At 34.0% G+C, this 9,429-nt stretch overlaps 1 long non-coding RNA gene across 3 annotated transcripts; it reads right to left on the bottom strand.

The window, feature by feature from the left end:
- Window positions 1-5,589: 5,589 nt before the first annotated feature.
- Window positions 5,590-8,488, bottom strand: LOC139855851 (uncharacterized). Of its 3 annotated transcripts, XR_011761582.1 has the most exons (6): window positions 8,284-8,488; window positions 7,361-7,522; window positions 6,894-6,964; window positions 6,703-6,777; window positions 6,531-6,616; window positions 5,590-6,152 (listed from the first exon to the last, which is right to left on the bottom strand). It is a non-coding gene; the product is annotated as an uncharacterized lncRNA (long non-coding RNA). The 3 variants fall into 3 exon arrangements; XR_011761581.1 differs by having other exon boundaries at window positions 6,531-6,777; XR_011761583.1 differs by having other exon boundaries at window positions 6,531-6,777; window positions 7,361-7,508.
- Between the last annotated feature and the right edge of the window lie 941 nt (window positions 8,489-9,429).

Genomic DNA, 9,429 nt, shown 5'->3' with positions numbered 1-9,429 from the left:
AATAGCTCGTGCTCCATACAGACTCGCACCTAGCGAAATGAAGGAACTTCAGAGCCATTTACAATAACTTTTAGAGCGTGGTTTTATTCGACCAAGCACATCACCGTGGGAAGCTCCTGTTTTGTTTGTCAAGAAGAAGGATGGTACATTTAGGTTATGTATCGACTACCGAGAGTTGAACAAACTTACCATCAAGAACCGCTACCCACTATCAAGAATCGACGACTTATTTGATCAACTACAAGGCTCGTCAGTTTATTCGAAGATTGATTTACGTTCTGGGTATCATCAAATGCGGGTGAAGGAGGATGATATTCCAAAGACTGCTTTTAGAACGCGTTACGGTCATTACGAGTTTATGGTTATGTCGTTTGGGTTGACTAACGCACCAGCTGTGTTCATGGACCTCATGAACCGAGTGTGTGGACCATACCTTGACAAGTTTGTCATTGTTTTCATCGATGATATACTTATTTAATCGAAGAATGATCAAGAGCACGAAGAACATTTGAGAAAAGTACTAGAGTTGCTGAGGAAAGAAAAACTATACGCTAAGTTTTCAAAGTGTGCATTTTGGTTGGAAGAAGTTCAAATCCTCGGTCGCATAGTGAACAAAGAAGGTATTCAGGTAGATCCAGCAAAGATTGAAACTGTTGAAAAGTGGGAAACCCCGAAAACTCCGAAGCATATACGCCAATTCTTAGGACTAGCTGATTACTACAGAAGGTTCATCCAAGATTTTTCCAGAATAGCAAAACCCTTGACTGCATTAACGCATAAAGGGAGGAAATTTGAATGGAAGGATGAACAAGAAAAGGCGTTTCAATTGTTAAACAAAAAGTTAACTACAGCACCTATATTGTCATTACCTGAAGGGAATGATGATTTTTTGATATATTGTGACGCCTCAAAGCAAGGTCTCGGTTGTGTATTAATGCAACGAACGAAGGTAATTGCTTATGCGTCTAGACAATTGAAGATTCACGAGCAGAATTATACGACGCATGATTACGAATTAGGCGCGGTTGTTTTTGCATTAAAGACTTGGAGGCACTACTTATATGGGGTCAAAAGTATTATATATACCGACCACAAAAGTCTTCAACACATATTTAACCAGAAACAACTGAACATGAGACAGCGCAGGTGGATTGAATTGTTGAATGACTACGACTTTGAGATTCGTTACCACCCGGGGAAGGCAAATATGGTAGCCGACGCCTTGAACAGAAAGGACAGAGAACCCATTCGAGTAAAAGCTATGAATATAATGATTCACAATAACCTTACTACTCAAATAAAGGAGACGCAACAAGGAGTTTTAAAAGAGGGAAATTTAAAGGATGAAATACCCAAAGGATCGGAGAAGCATCTTGATATTCGAGAAGACGGAACTCGGTATAGGGCTGAAAGAATTTGGGTACCAAAATTTGGAGATATAAGAGAAATGGTACTTAGAGAAGCTCATAAAACCAGATACTCAATACACCCTGGAACGGGAAAGATGTACAAGGATCTCAAGAAACATTTTTGGTGGCCGGGTATGAAAGTCGATGTTGCTAAATACGTAGGAGAATGTTTGACGTGTTCCAAGGTCAAAGCGGAGCATCAGAAACCATCAAATCTACTTCAACAACCCAAAATCCCGGAATGGAAATGGGAAAACATTACCATAGATTTCATCACTAAATTGTCAAGGACTGCCAGTGGTTTTGATACTATTTGGGTAATAGTTGATCGTCTCACCAAATCAGCACACTTCCTGCCAATAAGAGAAGATGACAAGATGGAGAAGTTAACACGATTGTATTTAAAGGAAGTCGTCTCCAGACATGGAATACCAATCTCTATTATCTCTGATAGGGATGGCAGATTTATTTCAAGATTCTGGCAGACATTACAGCAAGCATTAGGAACTCATCTAGACATGAGTACTGCCTATCATCCACAAACTGATGGGCAGAGCTAAAGGACGATACAAACGCTTGAAGACATGCTACGAGCATGTGTTATTGATTTCGGAAACAGTTGGGATCGACATCTACCGTTAGCAGAATTTTCCTACAACAACAGCTACCATTCAAGCATTGAGATGGCACCATTTGAAGCACTTTATGGTAGAAATTGCAGGTCTCCGATTTGTTGGAGTGAAGTGGGGGATAGACAGATTACGGGTCCGGAGATAATACAAGAAACTACCGAGAAGATCATCCAAATTCAACAACGATTGAAAACCGCCCAAAGTCGATAAAAGAGCTACGCTGACATTAAAAGAAAAGATATAGAATTTGAAATTGGAGAGATGGTCATGCTTAAAGTTGCACCTTGGAAAGGCGTTGTTCGATTTGGTAAACGAGGGAAATTAAACCCAAGGTATATTGGACCATTCAAGGTTATTGATCGCGTCAGACCAGTAGCTTACCGACTTGAGTTACCTCAACAACTAGCGGCTGTACATAACACTTTCCATGTCTCGAATTTGAAGAAATGTTTTGCTAAAGAAGATCTCACCATTCCATTAGACGAAATCCAAATCAACGAAAAAAACCACCTACAAACAATTTCATTCTTCAATTTTATTCATCTAATTGATCTCTCCCAAGTTCTATCTTCAAGTTCTAAGTGTTCTTCATAAATTCTATAAGTTCAAGTTTCATAAAATCAAGAATACTTCCAAGTTTGCTAGCTTACTTCCAATCTTGTAAAGTGATCATCCAACCTCAAGAAATCTTTTTTATTTACAGTAAGATATCTTTCTAATACAAGGTAATACTCATATTCAAACTTTGATTCAATTTCTATAACTATAACAATCTTATTTCGAGTGGAAATCTTACTTGAACTTGTTTTCGTGTCATGATTTTGCTTCAAGAACTTTTAAGCCATCCAAGTATCCTTTGAAGCTAGATCTATTTTTCTCATTTCCAGTAGGTTTATCCACAAAATCTGAGGTAGTAATGATGTTTATAACATCATTCGATTCATATATATAAAACTACCTTATTCGAAGGTTTAAACTTGAAATCACTAGAACATAGTTTAGTTAATTCTAAACTTGTTCGCAAACAAAAGTTAATCCTTCTAACTTGACTTTTAAAATCAACTAAACACATGTTCTATATCTATATGATATGCTAACTTAATGATTTAAAACCTGAAAACACGAAAAAATACCGTAAAACCGGACATACGCCGTCGTAGTAACACCGCGGGCTGTTTTGGGTTTGATAATTAAAAACTATGATAAACTTTGATTTAAAAGTTGTTCTTCTAGGAAAATGATTTTTCTTATGAACATGAAACTATATCCAAAAATCATGGTTAAACTCAAAGTGGAAGTATGTTCTTCAAAATGGTCATCAAGACGTCGTTCTTTCGACTGAAATGACTACCTCTTACAAAAATGACCTGTAACGTATATTTCCGACTATAAACCTATACTTTTTCTGTTTAGATTCATAAAATAGAGTTCAATATGAAACCATAGCAATTTTATTCACTCAAAACGGATTTAAAACGAAGAAGTTATGGGTAAAACAAGATTGGATATTTTTTGATTGTTGTAGCTACGGGAAATATTGTAACAATTCTATACAAATCATATCCTAGCTAACTTGTATTGTATTATACATGTATTCTAATATATATTATGTAATCTTGGGATACCATAGACACGTATGCAAATGTTTTGACATATCATATTGACCCATCTATATATATTATTTGGAACAACCATAGACAATCTATATGCAGTAATGTTGGAGTTAGCTATACAGGGTTGAGGTTGATTCCAAAAATATATATACTTTGAGTTGTGATCTAGCCTGAGACGTGTATACACTGGGTCGTGGATTGGGTCAAGATAATATATATCAATTTATTTTCGTACATCTAACTATGGACAACTAGTTGTAGGTTACTAATGAGGACAGCTGACTGAAAATATTTAAAACATTAAAACGTATTAAAAATGTTGTAAATATATTTTGAACATACTTTGATGTATATGTACATATTTGTTATAGGTTCGTGAATCGACCAGTGGCCAAGTCTTACTTCCCGACGAAGTAAAAATCTGTGAAAGTGAGTTATAGTCCCACTTTTAAAATCTAATATTTTTGAGATGAGAATACATGCAGCTTTATAAATGTTTTACAAAATAGACACAAATACATGAAACTACTTTCTATGGTTGAATGATCGAAGCCGAATATGCCCCTTTTGCTTGGTAGCCTAAGAATTAGGGAACATCACTAATTTTGAGAATTAGTGCACGCCTAATTGACGCGAATCCTAAAGATAGATCTATTGGGCCTAACGAACCCCATCCAAAGTATTGAATGCTTTAGTACTTCGAGTTTTATATCATGTCCGATGGATGTCCCGGAATGATGGGGATATTCTTATATGCATCTTGTTAATGTCAGTTACCAGGTGTTCACCATATGAATGATTTTTATCTCTATGTATGGGATGTATATTGAAATATGAAATCTTGTGGTCTATTATTACGATTTGATAAAATATAGGTTAAACCTATAAATCACCAACATTTTTGTTGACGTTTAAAGCATGTTTATTCTCAGGTGATTATTAAGAGCTTCCGCTGTTGCATGCTAATATATGGACAAGATTTGGAGTCAGCATGCTTGTATAATATTGTTTAAAACTGCATTCGAAATTTACTTTGTTGTAACATATTAATATTGTAAACCAATATGTATTGGTAGTGTGTAAGTGTGATATTTTCTTAGATTATCATTTCTGATAATCTAGGTGGTGTCCTTTTAACCTTGTCGATAAAATAAAGGTTGTGGTTTGTTTTTAAAAACGAATGCAGTCTTTGAAAAACGTCTCATATAGAGGTCAAAACATCGCAACGAAATCAATTAATATGGAACGTTTATAATCAATATGAACGGGACATTTCATATCATGTGACGATCTACGTTAGTAATGGGGTTTTGGCAACTTTTATTAAAGGTCCCAAAAATATTTTGGGACCCTTTATTGAAGGTCCTAAAAACTAATTTGGACCCTTTTTTACGATGGACACTGGTCCTAAAAAACATATTAGGACCCTTTATTATGAAGGAAATTGGTCCTAAAAAACATTTTTGGGACCCTATATTACGACCGATAAAGGTCCTAATATAGATATCTTGTAATGGACATGATATTAATATGAAACCCTAAACTAATGTGACTAATTTATGACTTCTAAAAAGGGTCCTAAAAATATATTTTGTAATTTTCATGTTATAACCATGATATTATGAAGCAACGATATACTAATTAGTACTCCCAAAAAGGGTACTAAAACTATATTTTATCATTTGCTTATCATCACAATGATCCCAATGGGATATGTATTTATATATATTTATATATTTGTTATATTTATATATTTGTTATATTTATATAAAGCTTTGTTTAACCAATATGGACATGCAATTAATAATTTTCATTAATAAAATAAAAATGAAATACATAATATTGTTGCAAACTGAACAAAGGATAAATAAGTGATACACTTAAAAAATATCCAACAAAAAAGTAATCGAATATTTAAAAAAAAGAGCAGTCACTTCTAATCATGCGATCTTAATCCAGAGTCATAACCTACAAACAAATAATAATGTATAAGAATAAGCTTCCAAAGTTTTTTGAGGTTCACTTTTTTGGTATGCATTAATCTAACGTTTCTTTAATTTGAAGATAGGATCATACCTCTCATTCTTCACTATTCTAAAAATCAACAAGTCTTCTCCAGTATTTTTTGTGGACTATCGTAGGCCTGGCTTTTACTTGTTCGCAGCGTGTGGTTGTATCTTTCCAAATATGTTGCTAGTCTGTAAAACCACAAAAATCGGAACAAAGAGATGATCATACACAAAAGAGGGAGTTGTATCTTACCAAATTTAGTTACCCAAAGCAAAACGCCAGATAATTTTGTGTAGCAACAATCGAAATCCTAAGTATACCAAACAACTACATCTGTGCAGCGTGTGTTGGTATCTTAAGTTGCCACTCACAAATCTTTGTAAAACTATAACACCTTTTTTGGTACATCTCATCAACAATACAACAGATTGTTCTCTCTGCTGTGAGTGTGCATTCAATAAGTGGCAATATTTTGGCTCCTCATTATTCTACAAAAAGTCAAGAGACTTCAAAGTCAGCAATCATAAAAAAAAAAAAAAGGCTTACGATACAAATACATAAATTTAACATAATTTACATATCCAATCATCTTTTGTCCATATCCTAAATAAATCGACTGATAAAGTTGGATTATCATAGAACTAACACATTTTGTAATCTTAAACAAACAGTAATTATTTTAAAGATCTTAGAAGCTCCGGACAAATAGTGTCCCAGATCAACACGACTAGACCTAAATCGTTTTGGCATGTACCAAACGATAACCGTTTTCAACCCAAACCAGTTATGACCCAATACCCAAACCACTCCCCCACTCATTTTTGACACCTCTAGACAAACTATTGAGAGAGAAAATATCCAATTACATTCACTCCGATGACCGTTCCCCATTAAATAGGCAATAAGTGGCCGAGTGTAAGTTAAACATTGCATGACTACATTTGCAAAGCAACTGTCAAAAAAGAAAGGTATAAGAGCTCCAAAAACCAGATAACAATAATCTAATAAAGCAGAAGCAATATATAATTGTTCATTAACTTAGTCATAGATATAAACTTTTTTCCTTCAGAAGCCCACATGGAGAAAATCTTTGGTTCCTCCAGTTAAAGAGCTCTACAAATTTGTCACAGGGAAAAAGAATCTGAAACGTAAGTTGTTTAAAAGGATATTAGCAATCACAAACTCTAAAGATATTATCCAGTTAGTAAGCCCCTGCTTCTTAACCATACACTGAAGTTTCTTATCCTCTTGTATATTCCATGGCTGCTGATTACTTGAAGGATCCTCACATTTTACCCATCTGTACCAGTTAACATAGTTAATTAAATAAGAAAAAGTACACAAAAGGTGTGACTTTAAGTCAAATAAAAATTAGAGACGAATTGCATATAACAGTAGACATGTTTTTCCTTGCCCTAGAATACTATAAAAATAAAGATTCAACCTAACCAACATCCAAAAAAGTTTCAATTTAAGTAACATAGCCCGGTACCCACCAAATGAATGTATGAAAGTGTGGCATCAGACAAGTCAATAACTTTTGATCAAGTTAACTTATTTTTAACTTGGGATCAAAAACCCATTTATCTTATCTAAACTTTGATAATGGCCTAAAATAAATTTGTCATATATCCCAAGTTGGCTACTTTTATTGCAATTTGCCCTATTCAAATTGAAAGCCAAACGAAAGAATTACCTTGATTGACATTCAGGGCCACACCTCCCTGTAACATAAATTGAAGACAAATGTTCCCAATTAACCTCAGGAAGAAACAATTTGATTTCCTCTGGAGTCAATATATGATCTCTAATTTGCTTCATCATGCTATCAACATAACTAGAATCTGCATCTCCAGCACTGTCAAGTGTATTAGAAACAAAATTAAAAAGACCAACAAAATTCAGAAAAAGATTTTCATTAAGAACGATGTATTAACTCGTATGAGCATGAATGAAGCAAGTATATGATAATAATTTCACATCTGCTTAGTTACCTTTGATTATGAGAAGTCAACCCAAAATTTTAACTCCAGTTGAATTCAATTCAATAAATCATTATAACGTTATATGAAAATGAACATCTAGATTTAGGGCTATATTTAAATATTTAAATATTTAAATTCCTACAGCAAAAATGAAGAGGAAATCACGCCAGTACACCAAAAAATTGAAAAACTAAATATAGCAACCAAATTTAGGATGCGTTTGTTTGCTTCTTAATAGAATGATTCAGCGCTGAATGCTGAACCATTCAGCATTCAGCGTTTTTGTTTCTGACCTCTGAATAACATATGGTGCTGAATGGTTCAGAATTCAGTGCTGAACCATTCAGAGTTGAAACACTCTCTTAACCATTAAGAGCCTAATTTTTATGTAATATTCTTTTCAAATCATATCCAGAACGTTTAACCAACAAATATATTGTATTTTTATTCATGTAACACGTTAATAAGGTAATTTTACTCAATTCATATCGTTCATTTAAATTGATTATCAAACAGCTTATCTTCATTCAGAGCAAACTTTATTCAGAGGCTCTGAACCATTCAGATTCTGAATCATTCAGCGCTAAATCATTCAGTTTTATCAAACGCACCCTAAGATAAATGAAACCCTAACCTTTATATCAACAGCGCCGATTCCAAATTGTTCCATTCCGAGAAAAAAAAAATAAACCAAACCCTAAGATTTTATAGTCATTGATCACCTGAGGTATCAAAAATCATTCGCGGATCCAACCTTAAACTGTCGACTCCATCGACGTGGTTTTTTTTAGATCAAATTGGGAAGAAAAAAAATTGAAACAATAGCGTTTGAGATAACAGGTAATCTCTCTTCTCTCTTATTATCTCTAATAAGAAAACAATTATGCTGTCATAATGTTTTAAAAAATCCTACATGGATAAATTCCAACCTTTAGATACTTTTCAATCATTTAATCTCAACCATTTAATATATGTATGGCGTCATTTAGGAAAATACAGAGCAGTTACATGTGCTAATTACCCGGCTACCCCTTATAGGAAAAAAAAAATGGCACGCTAAAATGTGGGAAAAGTGAACAACCGCTGCAATTTCATTTCTCTCGTAAACTGCTCTTCAAACAAACTGAGAGCTCTCAGTAATCACCCATGACGTGTTGAAATCAAATAGAAACCACGAAGCCTTTTCCCTCTCCAATCAAAATTAGGGTTCTTCAAAGCAGATGCATATTGATAATCTGAGATGCGGTTATGAAGACATAGCGAAATACGGGATGCGGAGATGAAGACGTGTTGAAATACAGGATGCATATCGATAGTCGATCTGTAATATGTAAGTCACGATTGTCGATTAGGTTAACCGATCAGTGTAAGACCTTCAATTCCCAATTCCGTAATGCAAGGTTTGATTTATGACATATATATTGATTTTGTTTCTTTTATAGTTTACTGATTCTATATCCAACTATTATAACATGCAGATAATCGATTTAATCGGACGATAACGCAACTCCGCTTACGGATATGATAGGTTATTAATCGATTCACTGATAAAATCACACATCTCTGATAAAGCAAAGATATTCAATCCAACTCGATTTACCATAATTTGATTTAGAGTCTAATTAGATTTAATTGGTTTTGATTGTTTTAGATCTGTGGGTTTTACGTTTAGTATTCACAAGGTTTTTGTTATGCTTTGGTATGGATTTGTTTTTTTTTTTTTTTTTTTTCTGAATGCCAGAGTGGGTTAAAAATTCTTGAATATATCTGCCATGATCAG

The sequence above is a fragment of the Rutidosis leptorrhynchoides genome, chromosome 6 (genome assembly GCF_046630445.1).
Source record: "Rutidosis leptorrhynchoides isolate AG116_Rl617_1_P2 chromosome 6, CSIRO_AGI_Rlap_v1, whole genome shotgun sequence".
Lineage (NCBI taxonomy): Eukaryota > Viridiplantae > Streptophyta > Magnoliopsida > Asterales > Asteraceae > Rutidosis > Rutidosis leptorrhynchoides.
This window is presented reverse-complemented; position numbering and strand designations above follow the sequence as displayed.